This window comes from Nyctereutes procyonoides, unplaced genomic scaffold, assembly GCF_905146905.1.
Source record: "Nyctereutes procyonoides isolate TBG_1078 unplaced genomic scaffold, NYPRO_anot_genome, whole genome shotgun sequence".
Taxonomy (NCBI): domain Eukaryota; kingdom Metazoa; phylum Chordata; class Mammalia; order Carnivora; family Canidae; genus Nyctereutes; species Nyctereutes procyonoides.
Genome location: NW_026575158.1, coordinates 2,050,154 through 2,072,467, shown reverse-complemented (window position 1 = coordinate 2,072,467; position 22,314 = coordinate 2,050,154). Strand labels below are relative to the sequence as shown.

The following is a 22,314-nucleotide window of genomic DNA, read 5'->3' as shown; positions in this document are numbered from 1 at the left end:
GTTTGAAAATTATCAAGCATTTTGGAAGATATACAAATTTCAAAACTCCACTGCTCAAATTTAGTTTTGAATATGAACAACCAAAATTTGCAATATTTTCAAGGTTACATAATACACACATATCTTGAATTTATCAATAGTAATTTATAAGAAAGGAGCAGCTAAATCATACTTTAATATTGACTTATCATATTTCAAAAATATATTTTTTCAACTGTCTTTCCATATCAGATTTTGAATTCTCAAGGTAAAGGTCTCAACCTGGTATCTTCCTAATCAAATGGCTTCCTTGTAAGGAGTCAAAGGAAAAAGGAAACTGCAACAACGTCTGTTCTGTTGCTCATGCATAAACACTTCTAGATCTCCAGGGCCCAAATACTTTTGAATCAGATAACAAGCTCCCAGCTGTGTGCTATTTTGTCCACATTCTTCTTGGAAATCACCAGCTCATCACCACTGTCTTCTTGGAAATTCTCCATCATTAAGTCCTCATGGTGTTTATCTTGCTTGTCTTCAACCCAGGAACCATCGTTTTTGCCTACCCTGGTTTGCACTATGGATTTAAAATCTGATCATCTACCTGCTGCCAATCTGGCATCCTCTGGCATGTTGCATTGACATTTGTTTCTCAGAGTTTCATGATGCATAAATCCAACTTTTGATGTCACTACACTGCCCAAGTCCCTAAGGACACTCTACATCCAGAATCTTCATGTCTGGTGAGAAGAAACAATGTACTGAAAACTCATGTTGATGTTTTCATTTGCCTTAATGGCTTTGCGGGTGTGTAAATTGAAAAATAATGCTCCTAATGTACTGCTGCTAGGAAGGTGTTCAATAGGGTAACACAGGAAATATCTCAAGAGAGAGTCTATGTTCAGGTTAGGCCCCAAAGTGTAAGTGACTCTTTTTGCCAAAGACACCAGAGTAAAATACCATCATTCCTAAGGGCAAATGACGGCAGATTGTTGTCAGGATACTTACAGACAGAGAGGGCTCAAATTTGAAAATGAAAAGACTATTTTTGTACTATTGAGGCAGGCAGACAGTAGATGATTTTTTACATGTAAAAGCAAGACATTGTAGGGGCCAAGGGCAGACTGCCCCAAGATGGTCCACTTTCACATGAGCATCATTGTGAGTTAAAAGCAGTCAAAACCCAGAAGATTCAGGAAAGCTCTTTACCTCCCTTTCAACTTTTTGCTTGTATGAGGAAGAGAGCTATTAACAGATTCCTCATTACCTAAGAAACATCTGCATATTAGGGCAACCTATGGTTTTTAAACATCTCCTTTCACCTTTTTCCTAATGGTCTTTCCTTCCTTTGTATCCTCAGACCCCTACATCTTTCCTTAGCTTAGCATCAAGTTGCCTGCATGTCTTTGGAATTTCCATGTCTGTATGGATTCCCTATACATACACTATTAAATTTTATTTTCTCCTGTTGATCTGTCTCATATCAATTTAATTCTTAGTCCAGCTAGAAGGATCCTAAGGGGTGGAGGAAGTTTTTCCTCCCCAACAACATAATAAGTGAGATTTACTTTCTTGAAATGCAGACCAAGAACCAATAATGAAAACTAATCAAGGAATGGAAGGTTTGAGGCAATAAAGAGGAATATATAGTTCCTGGAAGAAGAAAATATTGGATGCAGAATCTTTTATCTATATTGGTTAAAGTTCTCTAATAAAAGATCACCAGGGTGCTGTGTGGATCAATCGGTTAAGCGTCTGACTCTTGATCTTGGCTCAGGTCATGATCTCATGGTCATGAAACTGATCCCAGCATTGGGCTCTACACTCAGCAGGGAATCTGCTTGAGATTCTCTCTCCCCCTCTGCCTCTGCCCCTCCCCCTTCTCTCTCTCTCTCTTGCTCTAAATAAATAAATAAATAAATAAATAAATAAATAAATAAATATATTTTTAAAAAGGTCACCATTGGGCACCTGGGTGGGTCAGTGGTTGAGCGTCTGCCTTTGGCTCACATCATGATCCCAGGGTCCTGGGATTGAGTCCTGTATCAGGCTCCCTGCAGAGAACCTGCTTCTCCCTCTGCCTGTGGCTGTCTCTCTCTCTGTGTCTCTTAGGAATAAATAAATAAAGTATTTAAAAAAGGTCACTATAATTTTATAACCAGCAGAATTCCATATATATCCTTTATGGGTTTTGTATATAATTATGTTCAAATTGTCTGCATAGCAAAATATAGAATTCATGCTCTAAATTGTTGGGTTTGGTCACTTTCAACCGATTCTTTTCTCATCATCAAGTAAATTGTACTTTCTTCTGATACTATATAATAGTATGTGCCTCCAGAGTTCCTTCTAGAGTATCACAGATCTGATTCCAATACTCACTATTGGAGATGGGGGAGGAGAACAAAAATGAACAAACAAACAGAGATAAGTGACAATCCTAAGGGAATGCTGCCTTTAAAAAGCTTAGTTTTCTTTGTGTCTAGAATATACCAAAAAGCGAATAATCCCTTTTCTGCTCCCAAAATAGCATTATCATTACACAATGATAACCATAGAAACCCATGAAGATGAAAACGCTAGGATGGTAGCTTCACATAGATTTTGTAGCATAGTGTTGTTGGTAAGAGCTTGGGCTCTAGGGTGAAGCTGCCTGGGTTGGAATCCTGGCATTGCTTGTTTTTATTTTTGTCATTAGTGAGGATAACCTACATCTAGTTTTGTTGTAGATGCCGTCCATCTGTTTATTTTTACAGGGCTATTAGATTCGAAAATTACCTCTCCACAGCTGCCATCTTCTCAGAATCCCTTTGTTTATTTTTGAAAAAGAGAAATTATCCTTCTTAGATGCATTCTTTCTTATCTAAATAAACATAACATTTTGACTATTTTAAGAAAAATTGTAGGGGTGGTAAAATTTATTAACCAGAAATTTTTAATGATATTTAGATTTTTATGTCATAAACTTGTGCCTGTGTATGTCTATGGGTGTGTACATGCCCTGTCTAGTTGCTTTTGAAAGGTAGGAGTCTGGAGGCATCAACAGACTGGACCACAGGACCTGTGGGACAGCAGCCTTTTGTCTGGGGCTCAGGACAACTTCTTCAGGTGGCAGTAACTGTACACCTTGCTGCAAGCTGCCTTGCTGCTGGACCATGTGGTACTCAGGGTCAGGTTTAGGCACACATACACCATGGCACAGTCTCACCTACATATTGAGGCAAGAGATTATGTCATAATTTTTTGAATTTGTTCTCTTTCATCTTGGAAGGAATTTAAAATATTTGCACAGGAGAGAATTTGTTTATAAAACTATTATTCATATTATTATGTTTACATTTCTTTGCAAATATATTATAATGGCTGTATTATAACAGATATATGGTTAACCCTTATATGAGGATTAGGGGCACTGACCTCACACAGAATTGAAAATCCACATACAACTTTTTTTTTAATTTATTTATTTTCTTGAGATAAAGAGAACATGAATGAGAGGGCAGAAGGGGAGGGAGGAGAATCTCAAGCAGGTTCCATGCTCAGACTGGAGTCTGAAGGAGGGCTTTACCTCAAGACATTGAAATCAGAACCTGAGTGGAAACCAAGAGTCAGCTGCTTAATTGACTGCAGCCCCCAAGCACCCACACATATGACTTTTGACTCCTCTAAATTTAACTACTAATACTTATTGTTGACTGAAAGAATTACCAATAACAGCCAATTAGCACGTATTTTGTGTGTATATATATATATATTAATACTGTATTCTTATATAAAGTAAGCTAGAGAAAAAACATTAGTAAGAAAATCATACAGAAGAGAAAATACACTTACAGAACCAGACTTTATTATTGAAAACCATATATGTATAAGTGGACCAACACAGTTCAAACCTGTGTTGTTCAAGGGTCAATCATATTAAAATCTGTAAACATGTATTATTTGGATAAAAATGCCACTGACATACTCAGTTATCTTTGTAATAAAAACATCAAATAGAAGGCAACAAAAAAAAGTTCCAACAAGGAAATAAGGATTATGAATTTATAATAACAAAGACCCAAGACTGATACTACTGAGTCTTTGTTATACTATTGAAATCTTGTAAAACAGATACACAGTGACATAAATCTCTCATAAATGATCAGGTATTAGCAACAGTATGGAGTTTTAAATTAGTCCTTTCTTAGTTTTGTGTGCCCTTACAGTAGTAACAGAAGTAATTTTGTACTAAATTAAAATAAGCTGGAGGCACTTCTTCACGGATCATAGTCCACTTTAATAATAAGGTCTATTATTGTTAACGGGGGAGAATGATTCTACCACATGACAAACTTGATGCATCCCTTGGTGCTCATTTATAGTGGTTAAATGGGATTTAGTGAATTGTTAACAAACTGGTATCATTTGTATAAATGTATTTTATTGCCACTTTTTAGATAAAAATATTTCTATAAATTGAATTTCTAATATTTAATCTCCTCTAATTCAAATATTACTTTCTCAGTAATTAACTCAAAAATAAATGGGCAAGGTTGAAATGAGATAGCTTTTGATGCATAATAGAGAAGGACCAACTCATAATTAGAGCTAAATAAGAAAGAATGCAATCCTTACAAACACTGAGCTTTCTCTTATCAGAGGCATTTAAACAGGGCTAAAAAATGATAAAAATGTAGAAATGATTCGCGTATCTGATAGAATCTTGGGCGAGATGCCTTAGTATTACATGTGAATGTAATAGCCATGTTTGAATCCATATCAAGACTGGGTGTCTAGCGTACCTGCGTGGCTCAGTGGTTGAACTTCTGCCTTTGGCTCAGGTCATGATCCTGGGGTCCTGGGATCAAGTCCCGCATCAGGCTCCCCATGGGGAGCCTGCTTCTCCCTCTGCCCACATCTCTGCCTCCCTTTCTGTGTCTCTCATGAATAAATAAAATGTTTTTAAAAAAAAGATTGTGTGTTTAGGACAGTTTGTATACTTCACCAATGGTGTTATAATTGCAGCCACTTTTGCTATAAATGTAATACACGTAAAGACATTCACATGGTAAAAAGAAATCAAGTAATACAAATTATTATGCAAAAATGAAATTGTCCTTTATCCTCATTCCCATCTCCTCAATGTCAGATCTCATCACCGTTTAATATTTTTAATCAAAATCAGAATAATATGCTTATGGCTATAATCTTTATTATATTTAGACATATTGTTTTCTTTCCAATAAAAATAATGAATTGATAACCATTACTTATCTCCTCTCCCAATCTTCCATTTAAGTTGTTATAATTTAATTCTATTTGCTACCTTTCGTTCCAGTTCTAATCTGTAGTTAGTGTTAATTTTAAACAAACTTTACTTTCCACCTTCAATTTTAAACAAACTTTACTCTCAGCCTTCACACTTGAATAAATAAACACCTTAACGTCCTTCTTTTTACTTGTACACCATCAAAGTTTATAGTATTTATATTCTATTCTGTTACTGTAATGAATTCTCCTGTGCTTTGTCTACAGATTGTAAGAATTGAAATTCAACAAATTGCTTTCAATTTGGTGGTTTTTTACACATCGTATACTAGAACTACATAAAATGATTGGGCCAGAAGAAAAAATATGCTATTCTATGCACCATTCAAAGGAGAATGTTGCAACTTTCAATGTCAGGTAGAATAACTTATTTTTACAATTGCTCAAAATTATGCTGACTTGGGAGATTAGGTTCCCTAACACTCACTATAACCAATAATATTTTTCATGAGAAGCAAATTAGATTGGAACTGAAAACTATATATTTTTAATATGTCTACGTAAAATCTGTTTGCCTTACTTCCAGAAGAAACATTGTACATTTTGTAATGAGGGGCCAATAAGATAAAACGATGTGGAATTCATGTAAAACATCTTATTTTATCCAAATGTTATGTTTGTGGTTTTTTTTAACTTCTTATTAAAGAATAGAGAGGGATCTGCACAGTAACACTGTCTCAAATGTGACCGTAGGTCTGTGATTGGATATCATGGCTCATAATTTATGCCCCAAGGAGTAATAAAAGATTAAAGTAATTTGTCTGTTTTAAAGAGTTCCCTGTAGACCACGCAAAGCTTTGTGACAGGTTAAGAACAAACTCTTTGGTGTTCCCTTAAAACTAACTGAGTCTGGCCATTTGGTACTTTTTCCTTAGATAACAAGATATCAGACAATACAGATAATATAATGTTGCCTCACATTTGTGGCTGAAACTAATCACATTCACTTATATCTATGTGCTCCTACAGTTCGGTTGGCCATGGAACTGAATGAAAGATGGGTAGAAGTGATAGATACCACTTCTAGGACAGGCCCCTAATGTCCTGCACATTCTATTTCTCATGTTGATCATTAAAAATCAAGAACTCTGAAACTGCAGAATCTACAAAATGGAAGGAAGGTGGTTCTCAGAGTCACCATTTGCAGGAAGGTACACAGAAGGGCAACTTGACCAGCATCCATCTGTGATAAAACTATACATAAATGTTTATTGTGCTAAAAGTTAGAAGACTGCAGGGCTTATTACAGTGGCATATGCTAGCCTATTCTGACTTGTATATCATTGTTTTATGGAGAAACAATGGTACACTAGACTGGTCTCTGTTTCTTGGTGTCTTGAAACTTCTATCATATTTATTTTTAAAGAACCAAAATAAAATGTAGCTCAGCAAAGTTAGTTATACCCGATTTTAATGCCAATTAAATTGCTTCATATTTAGATCAAGTCTTCTTACAGAGATACTTATCTGGAGTTTGTATAATTTTTCATCTTTTATTAATAAAAATATATTATGATTTCTTTATTATATTGTTCAGATATTCCATCTTCTTAATTACAAGGTCTATTTAATAGAATTTACCTCCTTCCTGAAGGCATACTTCTTTGAACTCTTTCACTATAATTTGCAGAATTTCACTCTAATTTCAGACCAATTGAAATTTAGCTTTTCAATGTCTGCTGAATAGCTGTCATTATAGGTTCTTTTTTTTTTTTAAAGGTTAGATCCTGTTTCCATACATACTATGCTTTTCTCTTTTGGTATTCCTTTTGCATTTTCTAGATAATATCCTTGATAATTCTTAAGAAATTATTCACAGTATATAAACTTTTTTTACTCCTCGTATTTCTAAAATTATTGTCAATTTACAAATTATGAAAGGCTTGCATAGGTTCAGAATTTTAGATTCAAAATCATTTCCCTCAAATTTTTGACAGCACTGTTCTGCTGACTTCTAGAATCCACTGTCACTAATCACTGGCTTATTATATTTCAAATATCATTGTTTTGGGGGTAATCTCTCCTTGTTCTCTGGAAGCTTTTTAGAGCCTCTCTCTAGCATAAATATTCTTTAATTTCATAATGATGTACTTAATATTAGGCAACTAAAGTTTATTTTGCTTAGCACTTGGTAGGTTCAAAAGAACCTGCTTTTGTTTGAACCTTCCATTCTTTACCTCTGTGAAACAGTCTTCCATTTTTCTTGGTTCATTTCCCACATATGCCCCCCCCCATCCAGAATATCTCCTAGATACACATTTAATATCTTGATTTTTTTTAAGACTTCATTTATTTGTGAGAGACACAGAGAGACAGAGACGCAGAGACATAGGCAGAGGGAGAAGCAGGCTCCCTGTGGGGACCCCGAAGCAGAACTCATCCCAGGACACCAGGATCACAACCTGAGCCAAAGGCAGATGCTCAATCATTGAGCCACCCAGGTGCCCTAATGTCGTGATTTGATGTTTCACGTCTTCTTTTTCCATAAATCCATGCTATTAAATATGATATAATACTACCTTTGCCATTTTTTTTCTTTTTTAAAGTAAGCTCAAAGCTCAATATGAGGCTTGAACTCATGACCCCAAGATCAAGAATTGCATGCTCGACTGTTTGAGCCAGTTGGGCACCCTAAATGTATTTTTTTCTTAAAATAAATATGGACATTCTGGCATTATCTTCTCCAAACAGTTCAGAGTTCCTGAGATTTTATCCTGTCTTTTAAAGCATGCTTTAAAATACATAAAATCACTACCTTCATAGCTTTTTAACATACATTTAAAAATACTTTATAAATAACATTTTGAAATAGATCAAACTAAATTGATTTTAAATTTTACCCTTTCATCTATTTTTACTACATTTTAATTTTTTCCTCTAATACTCAAACCTCAAATTCTGAGAAAAACTCATGAGGGACATATACACACGTGGAAAAGTGTTCTCACACCATTGGATCATGAATCAGAACTTTTAGAAACTACACAAACTCTCCTAATCAGTTGATACTACGGAATGTATCATATAGTAAAACTCTGGAAGAAAATTAACCCTTAGATCATGTCTTTCTTCCTGGAATCTCCCATTGATACTAAATGCTCAATATACAATCAATATTCAGAGATTTCTATGTGAAACCTTTTTCTACATCCATCATTATTGCCTCTGAGATGAAAGTATTTCCCAGGTAACATTGTTCAATTTGGCATATACCCACATATGTTTTTGCATTTGTATCTTAGAACTAACTAGTAAGTTTCTATGGCACTAAGAACATAACTTATTACCTTTTTTATTTCTGCATTTTCCTACAGAGTCTAGTTTCAGATATGTCTATACTAACACACAGAGGCATATATTTATTTATTTATAAATACTTTGGTGGCTATGGAAGAAGAAACTATTTGATGGTCATCAATGCTAACATGTCCTAAGGGAATTCTTGCATATGCTCTATAAATGCTGGCTCAGTTTTTAACTACATAGTGTAGGTCAGGCTTATACTATGCTACTAGGCTCTATGATTCACAAACTGCTGTTTCTTTTTTATTGATTTCTATGGTATAGTTCTCTCCATTCTTTCTTGCTTCTTGCAACGTCTCTGGATTTGGAGAGCATTTTCTGCCATCTGGTCTCAGTTGAGCCAGCTTCTTGGCTTGCTCTCACTGATGACTGTTAACCTCCAACTTTGTTCTTATTTATCCCACCACATACACATTTCCACAGTAGGTTTCATTAAAGCAAAAAGTCCTAAAATTTCACATTTATATTAGGTACAATCATAAAAAATAATCACTCTTATATCCTCACTGGGCAAGGTGAATTCTATTTATAAAAGAAAAAAAATTCCAAGGATCTCTTTGGCATTGACATTGCACATGGCTAGTAATCAGTAGTCAGTATTGTGGTATAAGCAAGAAATTTACACAGAAACAGAGAAACAGACAAACACTAGTATCTCAGGCCTTTGTTCTTTGGGATGTATGTGTGTATGTGTATGTGTGTATGTGTGTGTGTGGCCTTCAAATATCTTCCTTTTCTGATTAAAGAGGGCTTATGATGATGGGTATATGGAACTTCAATAAATGTTTGAAACTGATTACCCAAGAACGTAATTTATGTTATTTTCAAGTCCATATTACATACAGTAAGTTCCAAATTAAAGTTCATTTATGATGAGTTTCTAGTTTATACTTCTGTGAGATAAAATATAGAATCATTAAGTAGAAAATAAAAGATGACATCATTTTAATCAGTTCATACTTAAATAGAAATTCTGTCCAGGTTAAGTTTCTCAGGTTCAGCGATTATAGAAGCACCTATTTCTTTACAATACTGCAAACGATATAGAAAATTTAAAGAGAAGACCTACTATAAATCATTCATAATTTGAAATATTATTTTTACTAACAGCTGATACTTAAAAAATAAAACAAGTCTGTAGTTTTATAAAGCAAGTACTATTTAATACTTATTAGCTACATACATAATAATCCTAGAAAAAAGAAACTCAAAGAGTCTTATTTACATGCATTATAAATGAGAATGTAAAATCTGTCTATAAATCAGGTTTTGAATTTTACTATAATAGTGATTTTCAAAGTAGATAATTAAATTGCTATGTCTTTGGGAAAAGGTCAGCTTGTTGGGATAGCACAGATTAATCTCTCTAGGGCATTTGCTCTTAATAACCATGAATTGTAGTTTCATAAGCTTGAAGGCTTGGCAAGATTCCATCCAGCCTAAAATACTTTGAAAATGACAGAAATTCACTAAGAAACACTCTAATAGTTTTATTTAATCACCAATTAACCGCATAAGCACCCTTGTGTTATCATCTACCAGTTAACCTACACTATGATCAGATATTTGGGAAAATGAGAACATGAAGCCTCCTGGGTTTCTTTGTTCATTTCTATGTTTGGTTTGGTGTTGGTGCCCTGAGCTAGACAGACGTAGAGGGCAAAAGATATGAACTCAGGTTCAAACAGAATAAAACCTCTAATTCTATAAATTAGTATTAAGTACCTGTAATTCGATTTTACATTTCTATTATAATGTTTCCATTCTGTATCTTTGTAAAAATTACTAAATAATTTCTAGGACAACTTGTAAAAGAGTCCCAAAAGAACCTTTCTAAAATGTAATGACAAAATATATGTCTATGCAAGTAAAACTAAAGTTTTTTTATTGAGAAAATATTAGTCTCAAGCCCTCCTAATGAGAGGAAAGAAAAAGATAGCTAATTTGATTCTGACCTATCCAACATTAATATTCTCATGTTAATGGGATTATCCAGCATCCCATTCACATAATCTAAAAGAAAAAGAACAAAATGATGATAAACTATAGATGAAATAAATATGCCATTTTTTAAAGTACAACTGATTATGTTAGAGACATAAGTGCAATATGCATTGTTTTAAAGTTGTGAGCCTAAACTTTGCTAAATTCTATCTATATATTCTTAAAGTACCAGAATATTGAATCTCAGTAGGAAAAAAACTTTTTAATGTAGTTGTTACTAGTGTATGATTGATTATTTTTTTCCCCTTAAGCTTATTTAGTGGAACTGGGATCTCCATTCCTTAAAATAAGGACTCTTGTTCTAAAATGAACACCTGTTTCTAGACTGCCCTTCCTCGGTATTAAGTAGATTGTGCTTTCTGGTAACATTCTCTGAGTTCTCTGGGGATATTAAAGGATTGTCCTTTCCTTGATATTTGAAGAGCGGTGTGCTCCCCTTATCCTAATGCCTTCCACTTATGTGGTGGCATCAACAATTTGGAATGCTCAGGAAAATGTCTTTAATGCCTTGGCACAGCAGCATTTAAAGGAAAGGGGCAAAAACGGACACTATTTTCTAAGAGAAAAATCACACTTTTTTTTTTTAATTATTTATTTATTTATTTATTTTATTTACTTATGATAGTCAGAGAGAGAGAGAGAGAGGCAGAGACACAGGCAGACGGAGAAGCAGGCTCCATGCACCGGGAGCCCGACGTGGGATTCGATCCCGGATCTCCGGGATTGCGCCCTGGGCCAAAGGCAGGCGCCAAACCGCTGCGCCACCCAGGGATCCCCACACTTTCTTTTTAAAGGAATCTTAATTATCAAGTTTCATAACAGCAACAACAAAAAATATACTTGTAGTCGCTTTCTTCTCTGAGTTAGTAAGGAAAGGTCTCTTCCTGGCTCATTTAAATTACAATTTAATTGTAAATGATTTTGCTAATTGGCTTTTATTTAATCACCCTGCTTTGTGAGCAATGGTTGTTGAATGTTGTGTTATAAAAGTTCAAAAATTAAGGAATGATTATTGTTACATGATTATATCAACTTGAAAACATTTATCATTTAGTAAATTATTGCATAGCAGAACATCTGTTCTAAACTAAAATATCCACAGTACAAAGTATAGAATAGTATTTTTCTCATCAGTAATACTTCATCGCCATTAATATTTACTATGTTTTATTGCTATTATTAATAAGCCTTTCTTTTTATCAAGTGCTGACAGAAGGACTTTTTTGGGTTGACATTTATTACTTTTTAAAGCTAATTTTCTTGGTCAAGTGCCAGCTTTTTGCAAAATATTCTAAATAAATGTGAGAGCAATTTCTGTTTAAATATACGAAGCTAATGGATAGAAGTTGTACCTATAAATAAACTGCTGAATTATATTTTTTACCTATTTAATGGAATCCTAAGCAGGGCTGGCTAAGCTTTTCAGTCTTCTCTTAGTATGCCTGTTCTTTTACAATTATAAAAGACATTTATTCTGCATTTCACATTTAGTAACACTTCCCAAAATTTATCTGTGCATCAAAAGAAGTGTTTCTAAAATAAAGTGGTCTTGATTTTCACCAGGCTGACAAATCACAGCTGTCATAACGTAATATAAATATAACATATGTATTGTTAAAACATACAAAAGGACTCTAGTTTTTGAGAAGCTTTTGTACTTTTTTTATGATCATCTCTATAAATGTGTGTGATTTTAATGTTAAGAGTAATTTTAAGAATTCTTACCTTTGTTCACTGTTTGTTTATGTAGTGAACTGAACTGTTACATTCATTCTTGTCTATAATTTCTAACAAAATGGTAAAAAGTTATTATATCTCTAGGCTGTTTGGATCTGAAATTAATTTTATTTCTCTGCTCGATCATTTAATACCAATTCCTTTAGATCTCCCCACCATATTTCAGGTCATTTGTTTCATTTACCATTAATAAACTCATTAGCCTAAAGAGTTATTGTTTAAACTGTGTTTTCATGTGATGATAGCAATCCAGAAAATCATTTATTCATTGTTATGTCCAAGATTCAGTTATTACTATTGAGGTAATCACTCTACCTTTAATTATGTTGCCTACGAAGGCATACAATAGCTTCTATTCTGAACAGAACATCCCTTAAAGCAATTCACCTCAAACTATTAAACTAAGAAATTAATGGCTCTGTCTACTCTGACTATTTCTGGCAGATTACTTGAATAAGATAAAGCTTTGTGCAAAGCACATTCTTTTTCCTTTTTCCTTGGCTTGCAATCTATCATGAAGTTTGATGACCTTCCTCCAACTCATCATTCTGATCAAACTTTGCCACTTATGCTAGCCATTACCTGTGGTGCATTTTAGTCATTGAGTGTGTGCATGTAGGTGTGTATTTGTATAGGGCAGAGAGATTGCTACATTAAGAATACTGTCCTAATACTGTCATACTGTCATATGACAACACTAATGAGCATAGACATTAGTAAAAGAAAAATAAACCAGTTTTTCCCCCCTGCCTTTTAACTTTGCCTTTCTGACACACACCAAACACTTACCTAGGGATCCTTGGGTGGCTTAGCGGTTTAGCACCTGCTTTAGCCCAGGGTGTGATCCTAGAGTCCCAGGATCGAGTCCCACGTCGGGCTCCCTGCATGGAGCCTGCCTGCTTCTCCCTCTGTCTGTGTCTCTGCCTCTCTTTCTCTCTCTGTGTGTGTGTCTCTCTCATGAATAAATAAACAAAATCTTAAAAAAAAGAAACTTACCTAATCCTCTGTCTGATCTACTCCAGAAGAACTTGCTTTTAGAAAGGAATTTGATTAATTCATTCAAACTGAGATGTAAAATGATGGATTCCAATAATGTTAAGGGATTTTATAATGTTTTTAAAGAAATTTCCTATAAGTGTATACATTTATGCTTAGTTAAGTAGATTAGTATTGCTTTTCAAAAATAGTAACAATGATGGTCATAATATATTCTTTATATTAACTGCATGGGCAAGACACAGTTCTATGGGTTTTGTTTAATAATGGCTCTTTGAGGTTTATACTATTATTATTCATATATATATATATATATATATATATATATATATATATATATATATTTAAAGAAGCTCCCTGAAATTTCTGAAATCACAATGCTGGGGCAATTCGTATAATCTTTTACATCACCTAATCATTTGGGGATATGGTTTTTACCTTCATAGTTCATACTAAGTATTTAAAAAGAAAAATATTCCATGGAGAATACATATATATTATCACTTACTTACTTACATTTTAAAGTATAATGATACTTAAAAACTCGAGGAAAAAATAAAAGCTACTGGAAAGCACTGCAGAACAACCAAAAGTATTTGGAAATTGGATAGTATCCTAATCTTGAAGGGAGGCATAGGGTGAGTATAGTAGATGTGTAGTTGACATCCCAAAAGGAAAGAAGATAAACACTGAGGGAAAAAAAAAAAAAAAGAAAGAAAGAAAATTAAGAAGTGATGGCAAAAAAGTTTCCCCAAAGTTGGTGAAAGTCAAGTTGCTGAAAACTAATCATAAAGAGAAAAATGTTAAATAACCAAAGAAAAACATGACACATTAAAAATCGGGGGCCCAAAATACAAATTACTGGCAACTCTTCATGAAAAGTCATGAAAGAAGATAATGGAAAGATACGTACAGTGCTGAGAGCAAAAGTGGTCAACTCAGAAATCTATACCTGTTGAAAATAATGTTCAAGAAGGAAAGTGGGATACAGAAATTTGTAGGTAAAGTATAAGATACAATAATTCATCATTAGAATGACTACACTACAAAAATGCTATAGGGCATTTTTTAGTGTGTAGGGAAATGATACTATTTTGAAACCCAGGTCTTCAGGACAGAATGAAATAATTAGAAATGGTAACGTGAATAGTAGGGTAAATAGAAGGTAAATATTAAATATAATATATGTTTCTTGTTAATTTATTTAATATATGGATATAATTTTGTTAACAAGTATAAATTTGAGTTATGTGATTTATATAATAGTAACACATAGGGCTATGTAACAGAAAGAATAAAGAGGTTAAGGTAAGTGAGGCTATATGGCTGTGAGTTTCTTAAATTTTACACAAAGTGGTATACTTTAAACACTGAGCAAACTGTGAAATGTTACAGATATGTATTGCAATACATAGACTCATCACTGAGAAATATTGCAAAAAGATATAGTAAAAGTCAAATAGTTAGATAAAAAAAAAGGAATGCTGAAAAAATACAATTAGCACAAATTGTGGCAGAAAATCTTCAATAAAATTGACATCTTCCTTGGAAATTATCACATCAAAGCTTATACAAGATTAGTAGAAAACTTTAAAGTCCTTATATATACTGAGGAAACTAAGTTAATTATTAGAAGTTTTTTACAGGAAAGGCAGCAGCCCTAGATGGATTCACTGGTGAATTCTATCAAACATTTAAGGAAAACATAATACAAATCATGAACAGACTGTTTCAGAAACTTAAATAGGAAACATTTCCAATTTGTTTAATAAAACAATAATTTCACTGATAACAAAATCAGAGAGTCATTACAAGGAAAGAAAACTACAGACCAATATTGCTTGTGAAATACAAGCAAATCAAATTCAGCAATACATGTTAAAGCAACATAATGACTAAGAGGGTAACCATACCAGGAATGCAAAGTTGGCTTAACATTTTAAACAGCCAATGGAGAACTGAAACTCATGTGTCTCTTACTACTTTCAACTTTCATGTCATGTGGGAGAAGCTGGTATCTTTCACCCAAAACTGCATATGCACTTGGCCCTGAATTCAGAAAAGCTGAAGGAGGAAATCACTTGAGAACTAGAGGAGCTACAGGTCTCATTACCACCCCACATCCACAAAGTGAGGTAGGCGAAGAAAAAGAAGCTATCAACATAACTTATCATATTAACAGAGTAAGAGAAAAATCATACCATTTTAATAGGTGAAGAAGAAGCCTTTGGAACTATTCAACTGTCCATTCATCATGAGAGTTCTCAGCAAATAAGAATAAAACAGAACATCTTCAATATAGGAATATACTGAATACCTTCAATATGATATTTAAAGGTAAAAGATTAACCACTTCTCCCATAAGATCAGAAATGACAAACAGGATGCCTGGATGGCTCAGATATTGAGCATCTAACTTCAGCTCAGGGCATGATCACTGCCTGGGGATCGAGTTCTGCATCGGGCTCCCTGGAAGGAGCCTGCTTCTCTCTTTGCCTGTGTCTCTGCCTCTCTCTCTGTGTCTCTGCCACGTATCTGTCTACACCACTTATATTAAATACTGTATTGAAATTACTTCCTAATGCAACAAGGCAAGACAAAGAAATACAAGAAAAATGGATCAGAAACGTAGTAAGATGCTTGACATGAGTGACATGATTTTTTATGTCAAAATTTTTTATGATTTTTTTATGTAAAATATATTAAAACATCTACAAAACATATACTAAAACTGAGTGAATTTAGCAAAGTCATTGGATGCAAGGCCAGTGTAAATATTAATTTTTTGTGTATATATATATATGTGTGTGTAATAAACAATAGGAAAATAAAGCTAATTTTTAAAAATGCATTTATGGTGGAATACTAAAAGCCAAAGTATGACGAGTAAATTAACAAAAGAAGTGTAACAGTTTTACACTAAATACTACAAAATATTGCTGACAAAAATTAAAACAGGAAGATATACACAATGTTCATGGATCAGAAGACTCAATATTGGTAAGGTGTTACTTCTTTCCAGGTTAAACTATAGATTCAATGTAATCTCAGTCCTGGTTCCATCAAACTTTTATTTAAATAGAAATTTACAAGCTAATCCAAAACTTACATAAAAATAAAAAGTATGTAAAACACCTTTAACATTCTCATGAAAGAAGAACAAAGTTGGATGACTTATACCAGCTGACTTTAAGACTTGCTATAAATCTGCAATAGTCAGTTAAGTGTAGTACTGGCTTAAAGATAAGCAAGATCAATTGAACAAAAAAAAAGCACCCAGAAATGGTCCTTTCTTCAATAAATTTTTAGTTCATTCAATTAATTTTTGACAGAGGGGCTAAAATAATCTAATGAGAAAAGTATATTCATAATGAAAATAAAACAAAAACAACTCTAACTCCAACTTATACCATAGAAAATAAGATGAATCATAGACTTGAATGGAAAGTGAAAACTTTATGGCTAAATCTATGTAACATAAGAAAATCTTTGTGACTTAGATGTAGGCTAAGTTTTATTACAGAGGGCACAGAAAACAATAATCACAGAGAAAAACTATAAATTAAGCAAAATGTAAAATTCTATCCATTAAAAGTTTCTCTTAAGAAAAGCAATAGAAAAACTATAGACTAAGCGCAAATATTCACATACTCTCTGTCAAAGGACTGGTATCCAGAATTCTTAATGAAATCATACAATTCAATAATAACATATCAAACAATTTGATAAAAGTGGGCAAAATGTTTTTTTAAGATTTTGTTTATTTATTCATGAGAGACTCAGAGAGAGAGAGGCAGAGACATAGGCAGAGGGGAAGCAGACTCCCTGTGGGAGCCCAATGCAGGACTTGATCCTAGGATTCCTGGATCACACCCTGAGCCAAAGGCAGATGCTCAACCACTGAACCACCCAGGGGTCCCTAGTGGGCAAAATATTTGAACAGAAATTTTTTCATAAAGTTACATAAATGGCTATAAGCACATGATAAAGTACACAAAATCATCAGTCATTAGGGAAAGGCAAATTAAAAATACAGTGAGGTAGCATCACATAGCCACTGGAATAATTAAAATTCAGAAGAATAGAAACACCAATATTGATGAAGCTGATAAACAACTAGAATTCTGTGTTATTTGTGGTGTTATAAAAGGATACAACTACCTTTGGCAATTTCTTATAAAGTGAAATACACATCTTCTCTCTGACCCCTCTGAATTACTAGACTAGGAGGAAGGATCAATATAACTCTTATTTTTTTATTGCTATTTAGAACACTGTTTCATTACTGCTGTTCTCCAAAAGCCTTCTCTTCTGAAGTCCCTAATGTCTTCCATTTTCCTTCATCTCTAAATCCAGTTGCTATTCTTTACTGCTATCCAGATGGACCTTGATTTCATTGAAGTTTTCTTCCCCGGATTATTTTACTTCTTTATACTTAGTGCATTTATCAACTACTTTGATGACCTATTTGGCATCCTGGCACCGCAGTTCCTAGATCTTTTAAATTGTAATGACTTATAGAGTGGTCATCTGGCAAACTTCCCTTTCAGAGCTTTCCTACAGTCGGAACTGGAATTATTTTTCTATGACTTACAGTTCTTAATTCTCTCCATGTTCCACTTTCACTCTGCTGTAAGGCTTTTTGACTCTTTGCTCTTGTTGTGACCTCTGATCCTTCAGCACCTGCTCATTTTCCTGGTCTTTTTCTTTCCTCACTTATTGGGATCTAGCACTGGCCTTGAAACTGGAGACCTTCCTTACATATTTGTTAAACTGAATTGAATCCACTCACTTCTCTGGCTTGGTTGCATGTTGTGATCTGTCCTCTCAAGGTCCCCTTTAAGGTACCCTAGAATCACTCATCCCCTTGGCCTGTACTGCATTCCTAAACCTTATTCACATGTACCTGTAGTATCCTGTTCTCTCTTCCACTTTGTTGACAGTTGGTGTATAAAGTCCATACACACACATGACTGATGACATATAATAATTACTATAGCTACGCTCAGAGAGCCCTAGATGTAGCTTAACACCCCTTATATTCATCTTGTGTCCTATTCCTATTCTATGCTCCAAGTTAGCTATTCTAATATATATTTTTTTAATTTCTTCAAACCTCTTTTCCCCATCCTCTTGCTTTTTTTGAGGAAAATAATGACTCTCCCGTTTTCCAGTATTAATATTTCAATGCTTAATCCCTTTCATCTTGGCTTCTACAAAACAGCAAGTTTATCAAAAATTATCCCTTCATTAAATTAAATTGTTTGCATTAGCTCCTTTCTGTCTTTCTATAAGGTTACTCTGATTTCCTCTCTAAAAAACAAATACCCCTTCACTCCTCACAAATATTTTCTTATGGTCCCCACATACTGTTATCTCTAGTGAGTTAAAATGCAAGTCTGCAGTCACTACTTCTATTTCTTCAACAATTATAAATTCTTAGCCCCTGCTCCTTAACTAAGTTTCATCATTTGTGGAAACTGCTTTGAGGAAGGCCATTGGTGATCTTTTCACCAAAATCAATGTCTTCCTCCACCTTCCACCTTGATTTTCATTCTCTTTGGACTGCCAGTGTGTATGATACTCTTTTTTTCAAAACTTTATGCTTTACCTGGCCTCTGTACTTGGAATCCATTTTACCTTGTATTTTATTCTTAAATATCTTTTTCACTGATATTTTTTCCTTCTCCACTTTTTTCTCAAACTTCTATTTCATCTTGCTTTTCTTTTCAAAAGAATTAATGACTAACCACAGCAGTTGGGCTCACCTAGTTCAAATACCTCTTCCAAAAAAATATTTTAATGAAGAACTTATTTAAAATGCAAGAGGAAAACCATTCAAATTAAAATATGCTATATCCTGTTTATCAATGGTTAATTTAATCAATATCTCTTTGTCTTTACCACCATTCCTTCCTCTCTTCCTGCCTCTCCTCCCATTTGAGACACACACACACACACACACACACACACACACACACACACGATAAATTGAACCAATTACATTTGACCATAACAACCAAGTAGTTCAATTGGTAACAATATATTTGTGCCACATCCGTACTGGAGAGGTCCTTCATTACTAGTATCTGGGTCCTACTTCTTCTATATCTCCAAATTCCTGTACCAAGTTTCCTATATCTGTTCCACATTGTCCACTTCTGGGACCCATATGTTCTAACTCATTTGGAGCTGTCTGAAATATGTAGAAACTCAGTACATAAAATAAAGGCTTTTTGTCTGTGCTTTGCAAAGCCTGAAAACAATGCCTCTAGTATAACTGTTTATAATTGCTATTGTACAAGTCCAAGGAATTTCTTCACTGTGGTTTAGCATCTCTCACTTCCAAATCTTCCCTGGAAGTAGAAGCTAAAATTAAAGCTGTCTACTCTAAGCAAATGCTGTCTCACATCTTATTTGCCAACAATATGAGAATTAAACTATCGTCAGATTGCTTTCTGCTTAGTGAATCACATTTGCTTCTGTCAATTCACCATATTAATTCTGAATTCTCCAGAGTTTTCAAATTCTCCATAAATTTGACCAAACTGAATCACTCTTATTTTTTGACAAATGCATCAATCTTATTTTTATTCTAACACGCAGGGCTCCTTTCATTACATAGATGCACCGCCTCTGACACAGCACAATGACTCTGGTCAGCATACCATCTTTAGTGGAGTTTACTTCACCATGATGGCTCTCCCCTCTTGCCTGGAAATTATTAAATCTATGTGTTATTCATAGCCAAACTCAAGTCTCAATTCATTAAAGAACCATTCCCCAATTATTATCTTTTTCTTGTCTTCCCTTTCTCTGGGAACGTTTCCTTTGCACCACCACTGGGTATTTCATCACAAACACTATTGTGTGTTTTTTTAAACTACATTGTAAAATTCCTGCTGTCAGGTGCTTTATTCAATAGAAATATCTATTGATAGAGGGATGTAGACATACATTTCAGTTGCATATATACAGCACCTGAAATATTGCATATTCAGAGTTTGCTGGGTGCCAGATGCTCCCCTAAATTCACTGAATCCTCATAATCACACTCCGCAGTTGTTGTTGTTAAATCTATTTAATAAATAAGAACTGAGGTTCAGAGAGGTTAAATCTCCAGTCAGATAGCTAATCAAAACCAGCCACGTTTGATTATCAAAACCTATAATCCTTTTTATTATACATGGGAGCTCCAAATTCTTGTGAAATGATTGTTTTTTAATAAAAAGATTGAATTGGTTTAATATGATGTCAAGTATTTAGATGTAAATATTATGCCTAACTTTCAGTCTATATTCTGAAAAGGATCCTCATTTTTAAAAAATTTTTTCATTGGCAGTGAATATCTTTTCTGTCCTATGCTACTCCTGCCCAAAAGTGTCATTTCAACATGTGAAGTTCCATATAACTGAAGTTTCTGGTGTGTATTATTTGGTAAAGAAACTTAAAGATCAAATGATTAGTGATAAGAGACAGTCAAGAAGTACTGGAAAAATACCATGTCTTAATGACAAGCAACAGAGCAATAAGAGCAGAACATCTTGCAAATCTGCTAGTATTGTTCAGATAGGTGTATAAATTATGAATATTTTAGTAATAAGGTCTTTTTAAAGAGAACATTACACTATTTGCCTCATAGAAAACATGAAATATAGCCAATGGTAATAAGGTGAAGTCATATACAAATTTCTCATTGTATTTTGCTCAAATAGAATATGTTCTCATCCTTAGAGTGAAAAAAAAATGAGAGAACTTAGGAAGACAAAAAATTGTCATGTAAGAAAAAAAAAGTTCTGGGTTAGGGAAATAGTATTCGTTTTACTGCATCAGCTATGAATATTCCTGAGAAATATACATGAAAGAAAAGCCCTGTAGAATAGAAAGAGTTTGGCCATGAAGTTATTAGATGGAAAACCTTCAAAGAGAATCAGATTATGTCAGTGTATGTAAATGGCATTTCAACTCCAGAATGTTAAAGGGAAATGCAATGGATGAACAAAGAAATTGAGAACTTTTTGGAGGCTACATTCAGCTGAGAAAGTCCAGGAGCCTGTCGTTTTTCTAAGAAAGGTTGATATCATCATGCAGTGCCATCAGAGCTTTTAAAGAGAATGAGCTCAGTTTCTCTTTCCTGTTACCCACTTATCTCTTGTGTGATTAGTGAATCAGAATGAATTTTCTTTTCCTTGCCCTGGTTAAGGATCTTCAGGGACCGGTATGAATGCTACTTGCTTAGTTTGGAAATATCCCGGATTTGAGGGCCTATGGGGTCTTCCAATGCCTGAAACATTTGCCACAGTCTAAGGCACCAGGGCACATCAACAGATCCCCTACTGTGCTTTGTTTCCAATGACTCTTGCACCCATCCAGACATCAGACATTGTCCTTTCTTATCTACATCATTCTGTTAGCTGCAGAAGACTTTAGAAAGAAAGAAAAGAGAGTGTCAAGTTAGAAAAAACGAAAAAGAAAAGCAACTTAGCTGATATCAAGGGACTGTGAGGCAAATAAGAACCTTCAATATGAGAATAAGGCAAGGAATATGACAGAGATGACAAAGAGACATATCCTTCTGTCAACAGTTTTCAGTTCCGCTGAGATCCATTAGCAGCTGTGAAGTGTGAAAATTAGGAGCTAAAGCACAGAGGATATTTTAAGGCTGAGAATGCAGCAAGCTTTCACATTTCCTTATCACGTCGCCTTTTATTCCATCAAGCATGTTATTCATACTATTTTTTTTTAATGATTTCTCAACAGATTCCAATATTGCCTCAGAAGTCTGATGAGGGTAATGACCTGGTTCGGAGTGAGAGCATCAGGGGCCTCTTTCCCAAGAGAATTTTTCAAGGGGCTAGGGAAGGAAGCAGATGTTTTTCATCAGCAACCGATGCCGGAGAAGTACCATTACTCCCTCCCTAACCACATGCTCTAGGCCGTCATCATGTACTCCCTTCTTCTGCTTTCATAGACACAGCAGCATGGCAT

General features: G+C 34.3%; 1 long non-coding RNA gene across 1 annotated transcript in view; it reads right to left on the bottom strand.

The window, feature by feature from the left end:
- The window catches only part of LOC129502332 (uncharacterized), a 219,717-nt gene that overhangs the window by 879 nt on the left and 196,524 nt on the right, over positions 1-22,314 (bottom strand). The window lies entirely within an intron of this gene.